The 19,352-nt window shown below is 36.7% G+C and overlaps 1 protein-coding gene across 1 annotated transcript in view; it reads right to left on the bottom strand.

The window, feature by feature from the left end:
• LOC134671420 (regulator of G-protein signaling 20) overlaps positions 1-6,158 on the bottom strand; it is a 39,016-nt gene extending 32,858 nt beyond the window's left edge. The window contains exon 1 of the mRNA XM_063529275.1: positions 6,073-6,158. The gene's annotated coding sequence lies outside the window, so the exon portion shown is untranslated. The remainder of the gene's footprint in view (positions 1-6,072) is intronic.
• Positions 6,159-19,352: the final 13,194 nt, after the last annotated feature.

Raw genomic sequence — 19,352 nt, 5'->3', positions numbered from 1 at the left:
ACCCGAGTTAAACACTCTACTTTTCATATCGAATGCAAGGAAACCAAACAAGACAAGGAAATTTCGCAAAACCAGTAATGGAAGTAGCTAATAAATCTACGGCCATGATTTATTTTCCTTAGGACTTACTTGCAATCGGAGACTTTACATGTGTGAAGATTAATAACCCCTAGCGAAAATCATTTAGATTGCAATATTTACGAAAACACACATTTTTTAACAAACTGCAGTAATTTTAAAATGATTTGGTCATTATAGTATGAAAATTAGCGGGATTGCCTCTTACTTTTTAATTTTATACATTTTCGTTCTAAAAGCCGCAATAGACTACCTACCGGACCGGACCGCGACCTTGGTGCGCCGCACAACGTAATAACATAATAAAAGTATTTTAAATATTAAATAACAATTTAATTAATAATATAAGTAATTTTTATCTTGTATTTTATTTTCATGAATATTATAGTGCTAAATAACTTTAAAAATCAATTTAATATCGTACAAACGTTTAACTGTGGCTGTATAAGATTCTGCCTTTGCTCATTTACGCAAGTGTAAGGTTAAAAAAATATTTTGGTGTATTCCTTTTGGTTCCCGCCTTTTGAAATCGAGTAAATAGAATTCAACGAAAAAAAATCAAGAATAATTTGTTTTTAACAATTCACTTACATATTTTTTTATAAAAAAAAGGATCAACGTGGGATTAGTAAAATTAAACAATTACCAATTGTTCCAGGCGAGGAAATAAAGACACCATTTTTCCATTTTGTTTCCACCCAGTTGTTCGTGAGACGGGGACGCAGAGGAGTACACCACTTTTCTGCACTAGAGCATAAACGTATCACTTTCTGCGCACCTTTTAGAACAACAACGACCCACTTTCAGAGCATGAGATATGAAAAATTATTTTACACCATGCAAGAAATAAAGCACCAGAAGATTAATAGAGAAACGTAGATTGTAGTTATTTTTAGACACAATTTCTATTTTAAAACCCGTATGACTACACCTTGTCAAACAAAGTCCCCCGCCGCTTCTGTCTGTTTGTGTGTATGTACCTATATTCGCGATAAACTCAAAATTTACTGAACGGATTATCATGCGGTTTTCACCTATCGACAGAGAGACTCTTGAGGAAGGTTTAAGTATGTAATCTGTTAACCCGTGCGATGCCGGGGTGGGTCGCTAGTGAAACTATAAAAAGAGAAGGTAATTTGATCGTGGCGACACATAGTATTTCATATAAATTCCATAGTAGTTACACAGTTCAAAAAAAGAAACTGATTTGACTAGTATCTCACCCTATAACATCCCAAAGCTAAAACTTAGCCAAAGCTATAGCAAGCTAATCCCAAGAATTGTCACAGTACTAGTATTATTTTAAGGTGAGGCTAAAATACATTTTTTATTTTTCTTTTGAAGTTTTAGGCCAAAAAACTGGTTTTCTGGCCATAACCTTTGTGTTAATTAGTTTAAAATTAAAACCCTAGACACCTTTTCAGAGACGTCAAAGACGAACCCAAATATGCAGAAAAATGTAGAGCAATCGAGATAAGAAAAAAATGTTTTTAGACAATGTTTTAAAAAAAAACATAAAAAATATCCATAAGTATCCATTTCTTTCAAAATCCGGTAGACAAAAATGGAGATAAAAGATTGTAGAGCGCCGTTTGCCTTATAATTTTATCTGTAGTTCAAAAGCAGGAGATACGATTCAAAACTTGTCAAAAATCGACGAAAACTTCGTGTAGTTCCTTAAGGTGGTTCGCTTTCCATTCAAAAAACAATTGCGTTATACAGGGTGTTACTGACCATCGGGCTTTAAATCCAGGGCTCGATTCTACTCGCTAAACTGAGCTACTTTTATTATGGCACCAACCCGGAAATCCCGAATTTTTTTTTACTTTTTCATACATTTTGGGTGTCGACGTTTTCTATGGAAAAGCCAAAAATTATTTCCCGATTTTAGGGTTGGTCCCATAGTAAAAGTAGCTCAGTTTAGCCAGTAAAATCAAGCCCTGGAATTAAAACCCCATGGTCAGACACATACTGTATGTATTAAGTAATTACACACTATTACTACATATGTAAATATGTGCGCATCTATCTACTTTCGAACGTTTATTTGCGCTAAATTGATAGTAAAACTTTGTTTTATACAGAAATCACGCAAAAAAACGTTTTATTTTTTATCAATGCAATACCAAAATGACGTTTTTTGCGTGATTTCTGTATAAAACAAAGTTTTACTATCAATTTAGCGCAAATAAACATTTGAAAGTAGACGGATACGCACATAGTGTGTAATTACTTAATATAACGCAATTGTTTTTTTCGAAAGCGTACCTTAAAAGTTTTAATCAAAGGCACAGGCTCCACCCAGTATATGGGCCCGATTCGGATTTTGAAATAGATATCTATTAGATATCTTTTAGACATCACCAAGATACGATAACGATGTGTTTAAGATCTAACCTGTCAAATTTGACATTTGCGCGATTTTGAAGATACTCTTGAACGATTTCCACAGGATATGACTTAGAGATCCAATTCACATCTAATAGATATCTTACTCTATCTAACGTAAAATAAAAGTGACATTGGTTGCCCGAATTGCGCTGCAAAAGAACTAGTTGATATCTAAACTATAGCGTATCTAGAATGGATCTAGTACGTGTCGTCTCTTGTGAATATCTTGAAGTTCGAATACGGCAGTATGTATGTCATATCTCTTGTGCGGCATTAGGTACAGTCGACATTAAAGATACGTTTACATTTTATGCCTTATTACAAAGGAGTAAGGTGCTAAAGTGTAAACGTCATTAACGTCGACTATTCAATATTTGACGAGGTCAAAAATGTCAACATACGCAATTGCTAATTACCTATTACATAATATATATGTAATTAGTTAAGAATAGTATTTTAAAATTACCTTAAGTTATAGGTTATTTTTATTTTTAGCGCTGAACCCTGTATGAAAGAGCGAATACGTAATTCAAGTTTTTGAGTTAAAAGGAGGATTCGGCACCTATGTCACAGAATAAATAATAGTAATAGGTACAGAAGACTCACTCTCTAACAAAACGCGTCTGTCACGATCAGCACAGATATGGCCGCTAGGTGGCGACAGCGGCACGCGCAGCTTATGGCAAACCCCAAAATTGGGGTCGAACGGATGTACTTTTAGCTATCTGTAGCAAAGCGACGAAATCGCGGAGTAAGCCACGCCTGCCTATGTCTGTAAACGTGTGTTAAAAATAAATATATTTTATTATTTATTTATTTTTAATACTCGCAGTACAGTTGAGGAGCCCGGCACGCACACAATTCCTGTGGGGCCACTTTTTAGGGTTCCGTACCCAAAGGGTAAAAATGGGATCCTATTACCAATGACATACGAGTATGTTACTTCGTATTAAGATGAATAAAGTTTAAGAAAAAAACGTGCCTCGGAAATCAAGAAAAAGTCATTCTCGGATAGATGGCGCACACACCTTTGGCCTATGCTCGGCTAGATGGCGTGACGACACCGTTTCATATTTAACAATTTTAACACATATATATCATGGGTCAAAATGAACATGGGTCAAAATGATATGAAAAGAATAAAACCATTTATCCATATATATTAATTTTTTTGATAATTTTATACGTGTTTATTTTGAGTTATAGTCGTGTGTCGATAGATGGCAGTAAATTTACAGTGACTACAACATTTACAATGACAAGACCCCTCTATACTATCTATTCTTTTTGCTATTACTAAGACTCCGCTGTCTGTCTGTCTCTCACCAGGCTGTAACTCGTGAGCCAGAGCTAGACAGTTGAAATTTTCACAGATGATGTATTTCTGTTGTCGCTATAACAACAAATACTAAAAACTATCACGGTTCATGAGTTACTCGTACAGCCTGGTGACAGACAGACGGACAGCGGACTCTTAGTAATACGAAACCCTAAAAATGATAACACTAATTATTTTTATAATTCGCTAAACAAATGTTGGTCAGTTTGAGAACAGCCCACAGTTTAGTTTTTTGCTCCTGTTACACGCCCCACCCGGTATAGACTATGTACTTATAGTCAAGTCTCTAGGAGCCCACTGATTAACAGTCTGCCGGACGGTATCGGCCTGTCAGTTGTTCGGAACTGTCAAAATTTTGTTCTAACTGACAGGCCGATATCGTCCGGCGGACTGTTAGTCAGTGGTCGGCTTAAGTCATTGATTGTAGATGTAATTCAAATTGACAACTGGGGGCCTAGTCAACATGACAATCGTTTGCACTACAACGAAACGTTTCTCTATGTCTTTTCCATATTAGTGTGGTAGAGAGGCAGATAGCGTTTCGTTGTCGTAGCGCAAACGATTGTCAATGTCATCTTGACTAGGCCCCCTATTGTAGATGGCGCTATACGGTTCTGTGTATTATGCAGTAACTCTGGTTCTTGAAGTTGGTGGCAATCCATATGGCTAAACGATTTCTTAGGACAGTAGGACAGCGCCATCTGTTTCAGCTGTCATACTAGAGGGCACGATCATTTGTTAGTCTTCATCTCTTTACAAAAGAAAGAATAGATAGGAGACGCTTTATTAGCTTTATTAGGATGCACCATTCCAGTAACCCGGGGTTAACCGGTTAAACCTAGTTACCATGGTTACCAGTACAATTTGACACTAGGTTAACGGTTTAACCGCCCCCGCCACGGCCGCGGTTTAGGTGGTCTAACCCCAGGTTAGTGGGATGGTGCAAGTGAGCCTAAAAAAAACAATAATGAACCCCCCTATTTCATACAACTTTTATTTACTCTGAGTTAGCTAATATATAAGTCTCTGTTTTTTGTTCCTTTCTAACAAACAGAAATGTCTAAATGACCGACAGGGACAAACAGTTATCAACGGTTTGTTAGATTTGACAAACGTTATAAAGGTGTCTATTAGACAAGCACACTAATATTTTGATATACGGCGCGATTCGGGAAATGAATTAGAGATTAACTAGATACGATATAAAAGTAAAGATATGTGACGTCCCACGGGTAAAGGTACCTATGGCGGTTGGCGCTTACGCTGTTATTAACGCCGCTCCAATATTATTGCGGCGCTATGCGACGTAACCGCCGGTCGCCATAAGGTACCTTTTTCCGTGGAACGTCACAATTATCTTCACTATTTCATATCTAATGGAGTTCTAATTCATTTCTCGAATCCGATAAGGTACCTTTTGCAGTGGAACGTCACATATATTTACTATTTCATATCTAGTGAGTCTCTATTTCATTTCCCGAATCGCGGCGCCAGCCGCCATAAGGTACCTTTTGCAGTGGAACGTCACATATCTTTACTATTTCATATCTAGTTAGTCTCTAATTCATTTCCCGAATGTAGCCGATTCACGTTAGCTTATTTCTGTAAAATGGATATGTAATATGCAGTCTAGAACTTCGCATTAGTATTTTGTACTAGGGTAAGGTGGGATAAGTTTATCACTTGTATGGAATCCTTCTACTATTTGTCTTGCCCTGTGCAAAATAAACTATAGTCTTACTCCACCTTACCTTTGTACCTTTTAGCGCGTCTACAGGGTATTAGAAATAGGTACCATACCCAAAACTCTTCTGCTACGCTACGTAACGCTACGTCGTAGCCGATAGCACGGTTTTCCCGCTATGTAGCGAAACTCCTGTAAGGCGTTACGGCAGCGATGGGCGCTGGGTTGGCCATGATATACGTGCTGTTTTACAGAACAAATGTAATAAGAAATACCGCGTCTTTGTCCGTGTTTCATAAAGGTATAGTTTGGTTAAGTATACAGATAGTAGAGACGCTTGAACCCTGACAAGGGATATAGATTTAGTTTGCTTACACATCCAGAAAAGATTTAGAAGGTTGAGGCCGTCGAGGGTTTATGAGGAAATCACAGAGGAGAGAGGATTTAGGAGTTACATAGAAGCGGTTAGTAATCCGAACCAAAACTCCCAGGCACACGATCAATGCGGCGCCATACACATAGACAGAGCACTTCACATCACTGACTCCACGTCACGGGTCCGCCAGGGTTGCCACTTTACCTGCCCGCTAGGCGCCGGCGTGGGCCATGCCGACGCTAGCGCGGGCGCCTCATACGTAGGAGCCGGTCGGTTCGGGCGCGGCCACGGCTGGGGCGCGACTGAGCCAGCGATCGACCGCGGCCGCCGCGCAAGCGCTAGGGCTGCCTGTTTGAATATTGGGTTTGAATGGTTCTCTTTGTACTGGTGAGAAATGAATGATTTGATTTATATTCGTTCTTTTAAGTATTAGTTGTTGAGTTTGGGAAAATTGAATTTATTTTATTAAATAAATATTTTAATTTGTCTTTTTAAGTAGTCACACTACTGTCTACTATTATACCTAAACTATAAATTGAAATCTTTATCACTGAGGGGCTTGGTCACTTTTTCTTAAGTATATGATATCTATTTCAGTTTATTCGTTTTTTTACATTTTTTTTTACCTTGCAATTGTGACCGATATATGTATGCGTATTATATAGGCACAAAGTTTTTATTGTGTTGTTAAGGTAGGTACACAAAAATTCCTAGTAAAACTATAAATTAAGAAAATCATTTATGTAATATTAATCCAATTATTCGATATGTAATAATTCCATATTTATCAATAAGAAGTATATAAATACTAAAGTACTTATTCGCAACTACACCAATCGGGCTTCGATTAGTATAATCATTTTTATTTTCTAGTATTTGGTACACTTTCTGATTAAAATAAAACCGTTTAACTTAATTTTAAAATTTAGACTTGTCTTGTATACAATAGCAAGTAGGCGACATACATATATGTATAATATATATTTGCACCAGTTCAATCTATGATGTCAATTGTAAAAAATATTTGTTCAATAAACGTTTTGTATTTGTAAATAATAAAAAGAAAATAAATCAAATATTTAATACTTTTAAATATTTAACATATTTTAATTTACTTCTAAATTTGCTTATGTCTTGATTTTAAAACAACAACTTATTAATCACCCGAGTATAGGGATTGCAATCCGGTCCGGCGGATCCGGTAATCCGGCCGGATCCGGCATATTTTTCATGATACCGGATCCGGAAAAATTCACCGGATCCGGTGCCGGATCCGGTAAAGTGAAATAAAGCGCTAAAATATAAAATAACAGCTTAAAACACTGCTAAAATTTAAAATTCTCGCCAGTATTCGAATTTTCTCGCTCGCAAACAGCAACAAAACAACTTGTTTGTTAGTTGACGCCAGTCTTCTAGCCGATGAAATATGTATCGTGAGATTTCCGTGCACCGTAAGTACTGGATTGGTTTATATTCAATTTATTGTGTTGTTACATTGTAATTTAATGTACATGTTCTTTCGTTTTATTTTGTACAAACCATTTTAGCCTAGTTATAATAAGTGTTACCTGCATTTAAAATATAATGAATAAATATTTATAAAATTAAATAGAGAAATATATGTTGACTTTTGACGACCGGTCTGACCTAGCCAGTGGGTAGTGATCCTGCCTGTGGAGCCGCGATCCTGGGTTTTCGAATCCCGGTAAGGACAATTATTTGTGTGATGAGCACAGATATTTGTTCCTGAGTCATGGTTTCTTTCTATGTATTTAATTTTAAGTATTTGTATATTATATATCGTTGTCTGAGTACCAACAACACAAGCTTTCTTGAGCTTACCGTGGGGCTTAGTCAATTTGTGTAAAAATGTCCTATAATATTTATTTATTATTATTATTTATATGTTATTTTGTTATTATTATGCTACTAAATGCACTTGTATAGGTAGGTATATACGTTTATTGTTTTTGTTTGCTAAAACTAAAATGGTTGAATTGAGAGCACCTTTTTGTTGGAAATGTGGGTTGGGCTATAGATATTTTAAGAGATAATTTAATTTAAGTCGACTGTTATTTAATCTGGACTCTGGAGGTAGGCTAAATTATATTAGGTAGATTAGATGTGTATTTAACCGTAAGTAGGTCAAATTTAATAATCTATATAAGATGTTGCATCTTAGAATATTTTATTACTGAGAATATTAAGTAGGTATAGGTAAATAAATGAATATAATTTTTAAGAAAAAAAAACCGACTTCTATGGGGCCCGGTGAAAGATTATGGTAGATGGTGCACTATGTAGAAAAGGAGGTAAAAACAGTACTTTCTAGTAGCATTTCGTGTCCGTAAGGGTCGTAGTTCTAGCCTAACCTAACCCACTTCTCTGATAGCAGTTCGGTTCTGTGAGGATCGCAGTTCGAGCCTAATCAAACCCATTTTTCTAGTAGCATTTCGTTTCTGTAAGGCTCGCAGTTCTAACCAAACCTAACCCACTTTTGTTCGGTTCTGTGAGGATCGCAGTTCAAACCTAACCTAACCCACTTCGCGCATGCGGTGCGGTGTACGGGGGTTTGAGCGGGAGGGGTTTGGCATCATCATACTTTATACCTACATTTTATGGTAGGTAATCATAGCGGTTTATTTAGTTTAGGTATCATAGGGGTTTTCCGGGTCAAGGTCCGGGTCTCTGAGTCAGAGTCCGGGTCCGAGTCCCGGTCCAAGTCCGGGTCCGGGTCCGAGTCCGGGTCCGAGTCCGGGTCCGAGTCCGGGTCCGAGTCCGGGTCCGAGTCCGAGTCCGGGTCCGAACCGGATCCGGGTATGAGTCCGGGTCCCAGTCCAAGTCAAAATCGAAATTCGAAATCACCAAACATGTACTATGCGTCGTTGAAGAGTTCTGTTCTGATCATCATCAGCAGTTCCACTTCATCAAATGCGACAGTTTTTAATGTAAATGCTTGATTTTATGATGAAAATACAAAAAATTCTATACGTTTGCCTTTAAGATTTGAGGAGTTCCCTCGATTCCTTATGGATCCCATCATCAGAACTCGAGCTTGACAGAAATGTGGCTTAAAAACTAAACTTGCTTAACAAACATAACGAAGAGGACAAATCGCCAAACGTGAACTATGCGTCGTTGAAGAGTTCCGTTCTGATCATCATCAGCAGTTCCACTTCATCAAATGCGACAGTTTTTAATGAAAATGCTTGATTTTCTGATGAAAATACAAAAATCTCTATACGCATGCCTTTAAAATTTGAGGAGTTCCCTCGATTTCTCATGGATCCCATCATCAGAACTCAAGCTTGATAAAATTGCGGCTTAAAAACTTAACTTGCTTAACAAACATAACGAAGAGGACAAATCGCCAAAGGTGAACTATGCGTCGTTGAAGAGTTCCGTTCTGATCATCATCAGCAGTTCCACTTCATCAAATGTCACGTATTTGAATGTATATGCTTGATTTGTTGATAAAAACACAAAAATCGCCATATGTATGCCTTTAAGATTTGAGGAGTTCCGTCGATTCCTCATGGATCCCATCATCAGAACTGGATTTTGACAAAAACGGGACCAATCTGTATGCATATACATACAATCAAAAAAATAATTTTCAAAATCGGTCCAGTAATGACGGAGATATGGAGTAACAAACATAAAAAAAAAATTATAATTAAAAAAAAAAAAAAACATACAACCGAATTGATAACCTCCTCCTTTGGGATTTGGAAGTCGGTTAAAAAAGAAGATTTTATTTGTGGTTAAGTAATGAAAACGTTGATTTTTGAAACTTAAAACAGCCGTCATCGAATTAAACTGTTGTGAGACATACTAACATTGAATAATTTACGGTTTAGACTCACTTGTTTTTAGTCACTCGCGCGACATGTTTCGGAGAGCCTAGGTCTCCTGTTAAGACACCCGTTTTATTAATCCATTAAAAAATATCCTTAACTTCGCATATAACTGTAAGTCTAGTTTTAAGAAAAGTTCTAGTGTTATATATAACTATGAAAGACTGTTTGTTTCTTAAATAAATAAAATAAAAATAAAATATAACGCTAAAAACATGATAAAATACGTGACTTGATGAATTTTTTATCCGCAATACCAATCCGGCCGAATCCGGCCGGATCCGCCGGATTGAGGTCAAAATCCGGCCGGATCCGGCCGGATTCAAAACCAGTCCGGATTGCAATCCCTATCCGAGTAACATCATCCACTCGAACAACCCCTTTCAAATAAATTAAATAATACAAAATGTACAATAATTTTCTTCTAAGCAGATTCTCATGGGTACAGGGTAAGCAATGTTGCCCTTAACATCAATATTTCCATCCTGTAATTCCTACGTGTCACAAAAACTGTAATCTCATTAAGACAGTCCTATTTCCGTGGCAGCCCTACGGTCCGCGCACCGATCTTTACCGAGGGCGCGCGAAGCGCCGCGCTTGCGCGCTGCCACCGAGGATCGCCGGCCGCCAACGAATGGACGAGCGCGGATATGCGACCTAGATTGACGGAGCGTAGTTTGAAACATAAAGTTATTTTTTTTATAATAATGATTTGTAAGTGTTTGGTTTAGTGTACAAGATATTACCTTGTAGTCTGTGCGGAAAGAGTCGTGGAACCGTAAAACGGGGTGAGTAGGTTTCGCGGGGAGAGTTGGGTTATGAATGGGGAGAGAAGGTTTGAGAGGGGGGTGAGAAGGGATTTTAAGGCTACTGCTACAAAAATAATGTAAGTATTCCAATTTAAAATGGGGCTATAGTAATACGCATAATAAAAAAAAATCGATCCAACAATCTTCCAAAATCACCTTTGTATGAAAAATCCTCTCACCCCAAATACGAGGCACTACGGGGTGAGGTCGGTTTTCCTCTTTATCGTCAAAGTTATGAAATGGAACTACCCAAAATAAAATACAAACGTCCGAACCACTTATTATATGCACCATTCAGTTTTCACATGTAAAAATTAAATTTTATCTAGGTTTGAAAGTCGAATTTCACCCAACTCACCCCATTTTACGGAATGTATGGGGCCCAATTCATTTCACGACTCTTCTCTTTCCGAACAGACTCTATAGGTGTTGAACATAAATTTTAAAATTAAGAACATTTAAAAACCAAAACATACTCTAGGAAGTCTAAAAGGATAACAAAGGGAGGGTAACTCAATTGCAATTAACTTTTTTACATTTTAATAACCCGTTTTTAGTGTAAGTGTATTTTTAAAATTGTTGTGTTTTGTTTAAAATGTACTAGGTACTTACTTAAATACTTTTATGCAAACATTTCTTTCAAAGTGTTTCCAAGAAGGTTGCGGCGTGTCAAAGGGAATTTTCAGGAAATATCCTACAAGTTTAAAGGTATATATATATAGACTTGTGCTACGGTTATATTAATAGTGGAGGAATTATTGTTTTAGGCTGCATTTCCATCAGATGATGCAATGCGAGGGATGTTTTTTGTTTTTTTTTTTCATTTATTTATTAACACAAAATAATACATTTAAAAAATCATGACAGCGAACAAAGCCCCCTGAGGCTTAACTGCCGCTGTAATCGCTCTTATTTACTATTAATATTAAGTATATTAAACTATGGAGTATTTCATTTCACGAGGTCGGCAATCATGTGTGTTTGTTAAGAACCAATATAATTCGTAATTTTAATGTTTGGATATATTCAAGTTATTTTTGTATGATTTTTTATTTAAAATATAATTCGTTCATTTAGGTATATAATAATAAATAACTAATATTGTGGGTGCGGAGTAATATGGGAGTAATGGTGGGCCGCTAGAGGTTATAAGCTGTCAAATATACTTACTTCTCTTAATGGCTCCTCTACACGATGGGCCAACGCCGGCCACTCCAAGGGACGCAGCCATGCGGTGGAATGAGATAGCAATATCACTTGCTCCCTCTAACGCATAAATGCGTCCCTTGGAGTGGCCGGCGTCGGCCCATCGTGTAGACAATAGACATTGAGCATGCGTTCTCGCTCTCGCCTAGCGATCCGGTTCCGTCTCGCGGCGGGGCATGAATGAACGCCGGGAGCGTACCGATCGTGATGCGACGTCATCCTGCAATGCGTAGGGTTTATTATACAAATATAAATACAATCAAAAAGAATAGATAGTATAGAGGGGTCCTGTCATATGTAAATTTTGTAGTCACAGTAAATTTACTACCATCTATTCACACACGACTAAAACTCAAAATGAAAACGTATAAAATTATCAAAAAAAATGTATATGTAAATGATTTTATTATTTTTATATCAATGTGAATATATGTGATCCATGTTCATTCACTGATATCTATGTGTTAAAATTGTTAAATATGAAACGGTGTCGTAACGCCATCTAGCTGAGCATAGGCTAAAGGTGTGTGCGGCATCTATTCGAGAATGACTTTTTCTTGAATTCCGAGGCACGTTTTTTCCTTAGACTTTATTCGTCTTATACGAAGTTACATATGTCTTTGATACAATTAATACAGGCAAATTTGATTTCTGTGCCATTTTGTACAGTCGAGCTCACATCTTTAGAACCCAACAGGGGCGTATTTTTATTTTTGGCGTGCGGGGCCAAGGAAGAAAAACAAAATGCAATCCGCCAGGGGCGTCATATGCCGCCCTTGGGGGTTAGCGCCCCGGGCCATAGCCCAGATGGCCCTAAGGTAAAAAGGCCAAGCCAACGTTAAAAATATATAATTTACATGTCTCTACTGGGCACCTTTGCGTCGGGGCAGCCCGGGACGGGCTTCAGTAGGCAATTTTTTTATACTTATTTAGTTTATACTAGCTGTTGCCCGCGACTTCGTCCGCGTGGAATCTTATCTTCAACATTTTACATCTTTAGTACCTATAATTTTCATATCCAAGCAATGTTGAAATTAAGTACTTTTCTTTTTTAGCAAGTTGTATGAAGTTTTAAGTCAAGTGGATTTTGATGTTGGTTGCTGAAATTACTTGTCTTGTATTCTCATAATAGGTACCTATGCCCTACAAAGCTATATAAAATACCTATACAAAGATTCAAGTTCCGCATTCCGCACTCACAAAATATCTGATCTCCATACAAACTTTCAACCCCTTTCTCACCACCTTGGGGGATGATTTTAAAAAATGCTTGAATTAGTTTTCATGTTTTTTAATTTATTACCTTTTTTCCAAAAAGTTAAAGTTCCTAGCTTAAAATTAAATTGACACCCCAAGACGAATTTTCATCCCCTTTTTAGCCCCCTTAGGGATTGAATTTCCAAAAACGTTGCAATTACTTTTTTTTGTAATCGGCTATTATGTCTTTCTAAGAAGTTTCAAAGCATTTGTAATGGATTCAAACTTTGAACCCCATTTTAACCCTGTTAAGGGATGAATTTTACAAATCGCTGAAATCACTTTTATTGTCTTCTAATAATATACCCAAATACAAAGATTCAAATCCCGCGCTCGAAAAAATGCATGATATCCATACAAACTTTCAACCCCGTTTTCACCACCATAGGGATGAATTTTCAAAATCGCTTAAATTAGTTTTCTTGTATTTTAATTTAAAACGTTTTTACAAAGTTTCAAGTTCCTTGCTTGAAATAAAATTTGCACCCGCAGACGAACTTCCATCCCCTTTTTAACCCCCTTAGGGGTTGAAATTCCAAAAACGTTGCAATCACTTTTTTTTTGTAATCGGCTATTATGCCTTTCTAAGAAGTTTCAAAACCATTTGTAATGGATTCAAACTTTCAACCCCTTTTTAACCTGGTAGGGGATGAATTTTACAAAACGCTGAAATTACTTTTCCTTTTTTCTAATAATATCCCTAAATACAAAGATTCAAGTCTCACACTCGAAAAAATGTTTGATATCCATACAAACTTTCAACCCCTTTTTCACCACCTTAGGGGTTGATTTTCATAAACGCTGAAATTCGTTTTCTTGTATTTTAATAATATATCTTTTAACGAAGTTTCAAATTCGTAGCTCAAAAGAAAACTTTAACCCCATACAAACTTTCATCCCCTTTTTAACCCTGTTAGGGGATGAATTTTACAAAACGCTGAAATTACTTTTATTGTCTTCTAATAATATCCCCAAATACAAAATTTCAAGTCCCGCGCTCGAAAAATTTTTTGATATCCATACAAACTTTCAACCCCTTTTTCACCACCATAGGGATGAATTTTCTAAAACGCTGAAATTAGTTTTCTTGTATTTTAATTTAAAACGTTTTTACAAAGTTTCAAGTTCCTTGCTTGAAATAAAATTTGCACCCGCAGACGAACTTCCATCCCCTTTTTAACCCCCTTAGGGGTTGAAATTCCAAAAACTTTGCAATCACTTTTTTTTTGTAATCGGCTATTATGCCTTTCTAAGAAGTTTCAAAACCATTTGTAATGGATTCAAACTTTCAACCCCTTTTTAACCTGGTAGGGGATGAATTTTACAAAACGCTGAAATTACTTTTCCTGTTTTCTAATAATATCCCTAAATACAAAGATTCAAGTCCCACACTCGAAAAAATGTTTGATATCCATACAAACTTTCAACCCCTTTTTCACCACCTTAGGGGTTGAATTTTCATAAACGCTGAAATTAGTTTTCTTGTATTTTAATAATATATCTTTTAACGAAGTTTCAAATTCGTAGCTCAAAAGAAAACTTTAACCCCATACAAACTTTCATCCCCTTTTTAACCCTGTTAGGGGATGAATTTTACAAAACGCTGAAATTACTTTTATTGTAAGTCCCGCGCTCGAAAAATTTTTTGATATCCATACAAACTTTCAACCCCTTTTTCACCACCTGGGGGATGAATTTTCTAAAACGCTGAAATTAGTTTTCTTGTATTTTAATTTAAAACGTTTTTACAAAGTTTCAAGTTCCTTGCTTGAAATAAAATTTGCACCCGAAGACGAACTTTCATCCCCTTTTTAACCCCCTTAGGGGTTGAATTTCCAAAAACGTTGCAATCACTTTTTTTTGTAATCGGCTATTATGCCTTTCTACGAAGTTTCAAAGCATTTGTAATGGATTAAAATTTTCAACCCCTTTTTAACCCTGTTAGGGGATGAATTTTACAAAATGCTGAAATTACTTTTCCTGTCTTCTAATAATATCCCTAAATACAAAGATTCAAGTCCACCACTTGAAATTTTTTTTTATATCGATACAAATTTTCAACCCCTTTTTCACCACCTTAAGGGATGAATTTTCAAAAACGCTGAAATTAGTTTTCTTGTATTTTAATAATATATCTTTTAACGAAGTTTCAAATTCCTAGCTTAAAAGAAAACTTTAACCCCATACAAACTTTCATCCCCTTTTTAACCCCCTTAGGGGTTGAATTTCTCAAAATCGCTTCTTATCTCGTGTACACTTTATAAATGCAATCTGGTGTGCAAATTTCAACTTTCTGGCTTTAGTAGTTTCGGCTCTGCGTTGATGAATCAGTCAGTCAGTCAGTCAGTCAGTCAGTCAGTCAGTCAGGACACTTGCATTTATATATATAGATGTATATTTATGTTTAGTTTTTAATTAGTTTTAAATTTGAATTTTTAACAAACGTTCACGTTTGTGTATCAAAGTGAAAGTAGGCTATTTTGAAGACAATTAATTTTTCTTGCATAAAAAGAGTGGAGTTTTCATTTTTAACCTACTTTGTACTAATTATGTGAGTACTTAATAAAATAATTAGAAAAAACGTTGTCAACATATTTTTGGGCCATTTTGGGCTGTATTATATTACATTTACATGACACTTACAATAATCGGGTAAATATATTTTTGGAACGCTGGCTTTGTGAACTTTGTGAACTCGACAGTACCTAGTCACAGTGACAATATGAAATACGCTAGGGAGATAGAGTCAGACCAAGAAAAGTCTGCAGCGATTTTGATAGCCCACGCAGTTCAAGTGTTATTATACGTCAAAATTTCATAGAAGTTTAACGTATAAAATAACACTTGCACTGTGTGGGCTATAAAAATCGCTGCAGACTTTTCTTGGTCTGACTCTATCTCCCTAGCGTATTTCATATTGTCACTGTGACTCTCTCTAATATTGTTATCTGCGATTCGAAGTGGCACGAAATTTCGTTCACCTTTTTCAGTGTAGGTACAACACACAACAACAACAACACCAACTTACAGTGTACAAGTTAGTTATAAGTGTTATTTTTTTTCTTTCTTTCTGTGTATGTATTGTATAACTGTGTACTTATACTGAAATAAATGGTATTCTATTCTATACATTGAATTCATTGAGCGTACCGTGAAACCGTCTAACTTTACCCCAGAGGACATATCACCAAATACATAATAAGGAAAAGAGGCTCAAGGGGCAGGGTCATCAAAGCTATGCCACCTGCGTGCGACGCCCGTTACGCTGTAAGGTCGGGCGTCTTACATACAATGCCCTTTATGGCTCCTCTATACGATGGGCCAACGCCGGCCACTCCAAGGGACGCATTTATGAGGGAGCAAGTGATATTGCTATCTCATTCTATCGCATGGCTGCGTCCCTTGGAGTGGCCGGCGCTGGCCCATCGTGTAGAGGAACCATTACACTATGACGCCCCTATCCGACCCTATAGTTAATTTTTTTAGCATTAGAAAGAACTTGAAAGAAGGTAAGCGATCTAGACATGTATTTTAATTGAAAAACGCTTTTTAAAAATCAGTAACCATTACTTATGAAAGCAGAAGAATACATATCGTACAGATTACGTTCGCAGAGATACGTTCATAATTGTTACATATTTGCCGTCATTTATTTAAAAAATGTGTTTTTCAATTAAAAGACACCTCAAGATTGTTTACATTATTTCTAATGCTAAAAAAACGAACCATAGGGTACAGTCGCCATGAGATATATCGGAGCGGCCAAGGTGTTCACAAATATCTGAACACGCCTCTATTGTCAAGGCGTTATAGTGCGCGTTCAGATATTGTGAACACCTTGGCCGCTCCGATATCTGATGGCGACTGTACCTCTGCTTAGAGGTAGTAGAGCGACCTTTGCAATAAGTTTCCTCTCCACGTTTCACGTCAACCACTGCGGCTGTGTTCCTAATACGGCCTAAGGTAAATGCTCCGGAAGCTCCGGCCCGGCCCCGTTCCGGTCTAGCGGGAGTCAACCATTATTTTAAAAGCAATCAATATATAAAAGTTCAAATAGGCTAGGTCTCCATAGGCAAAAGTTAATTCAAATAAATGCTATACTAATAAGACATTTTTAAAGTAACCACCAATAGCTAACGCCTTAAACAGAATTAAAAAGAATGTAAAAGAAAATCCATTAAAACAACGATCCAATTTTCTCAGAACGACGCAGCTAATCTGTACTTACCACGCATTCGAGCGAAGTACACCAAAAATCTACTCTATTTCTATAGAAACACGATTCAAAATCGATCGTAAATACATGATATATGACAGCTAATTCACAAGGAACGATCAAATCCCGACAACCTCCGAGTGCTTTCGACTTATTGTATAACTTGAGAAATAAACTCTATGTCTTTGGAACAGAGTCTAAATTCGTTTGGCCGATTGGGAAGGGTAAAAACGGTCGATGGGGGTAGTTACGGCTCTTTAAATATGGTTGGATTGGATTAAATTAAAAGCTCATCAGACGTGCATCTCGCTCGCACTGACTTTTGCGAAAGAGATGCACTGAAACTAATATCAATATCCCTATTTCGACTTCGTAGTAATATATTTTTCACCGCACCGACTGGTAAAAGGCTCTCTTGATTGTACAAAAAAACCGGTCAAGTGCGAGTCGGACTCGCGCACGAAGGGTTCCGTACCATAATGCAAAAAAAACAAAAACAAAAAAAAGCAAAAAAAAAAACGGTCACCCACGTTGCTTAACTTTGGTCAAAAATCACGTTTGTTGTATGGGAGCCCCATTTAAATCTTTATTTTATTCTGTTTTTAGTATTTGTTGTTATAGCGGCAGCAGAAATACATCATCTGTGAAAATTTCAACTGTCTATCTATCACGGTTCGTGAGATACAGCCTGGTGACAGACGGACGGACGGACGGACGGACGGACGGACAGCAGAGTCTTAGTAATAGGGTCCCGTTTTACCCTTTGGGTACGGAACCCTAAAAACTGATAGCAAAGGTGCATTTTATTCACATGTGAGGCAAAGTAATCAAATGCAAATTGTGAGTTGTTTTTTTATTGACTTTTAAATTATGATTTTGAATGATAAATATTTAATAACATTTATTTGGATTTGATTTGGTTTGAATTTGTTTGATATCATACAGTTAATATTTTCTTCGGGTTGGTGTGGTGATAAATTTTGTGTTTTACTCAGGGGCAAATTTTGTTTAACCCTCGTGCTTTGATACCCTCGCAACGCTAAAGATTCCATTTATCGAACCACTCGATCTCAAATACAAATACAAATGCATTTATTTCATTACTTTTTACATCAGTTCTTAGGTATAATATATAATAGTTAGGTAGGTAATTAGTCCATCTTAGGTATATGGAGTAAGTAGGTAAGTATTTATCTAAACATTATGCAACAAATTGTGTAAGTAATGAAAAGGGTGCGGGTACAGCTTGCTGAATTTAAACCCGCCCTTGGTCAGCTAATTGGAATGGTATTAAGTACAAGTAAATTGTATTAATGGTGGTATCTCGCTACGCTCATGGTTCAATTTTGGAATCTTCCGCTTGCTCGGGTATCAATATTAGCACGAGGGGTTAAACAACAACTTTGCCCCCTTGTAAAACAAATACTTAACTTTATACTACATACCACTTTCAGAGGTCAAAATAATAAAAGTATTTATAGCTAATCTTACTAGGGGCCCGATTCGGATTTTGAAATAGACATCTATTAGACATCTTTTAGACATCACCAAGATACGATAACGATACGTTTAAGTTCTAACCTGTCAAATTTGACATTTGCGCGATTCTGGAGATACTCTTGAACGATTTCCACAGGATATGACTTAGAGATCCAATTCACACCAAATAGATATCTTACTCTATCTAACGTAAAAGTGACATTGGTTGCCCGAATTGCGCTGCAAAAGAGAACTAGTTGATATCTAAACTATAACGTATCTAGGATGGATCTAGTACGTGTCGTCTCTTGTGAATATCTGGAAGTTCGAATACGGCAGTAGGTTATTTATACTTACTTCAAAAGGTACCTACAAGTAAGAATAACAATATTACTTGATAAGTAAAATACAACACAATGAAAACTGTAGGCGAAGCGTGGGACGTAAGGTTATACAAATAATATTTCTGACATTACAAATATTATGCTGAAACATGTTTTTAGTAGATTATGTAATTCATAATTTAACGTTCTGCTTTTGTTTTGATATTACTGTGATATTAGGTACTACCCTATGCATCGCACTCGTACAGTCGCCATCAGATATATCGGAGCGGCCAAGGCGTTCACAATATCTGAACAAGCGCCATAACGCCTTGAC

Source organism: Cydia fagiglandana, chromosome 15, assembly GCF_963556715.1.
Source record: "Cydia fagiglandana chromosome 15, ilCydFagi1.1, whole genome shotgun sequence".
NCBI lineage: Eukaryota > Metazoa > Arthropoda > Insecta > Lepidoptera > Tortricidae > Cydia > Cydia fagiglandana.
This window is presented reverse-complemented; position numbering and strand designations above follow the sequence as displayed.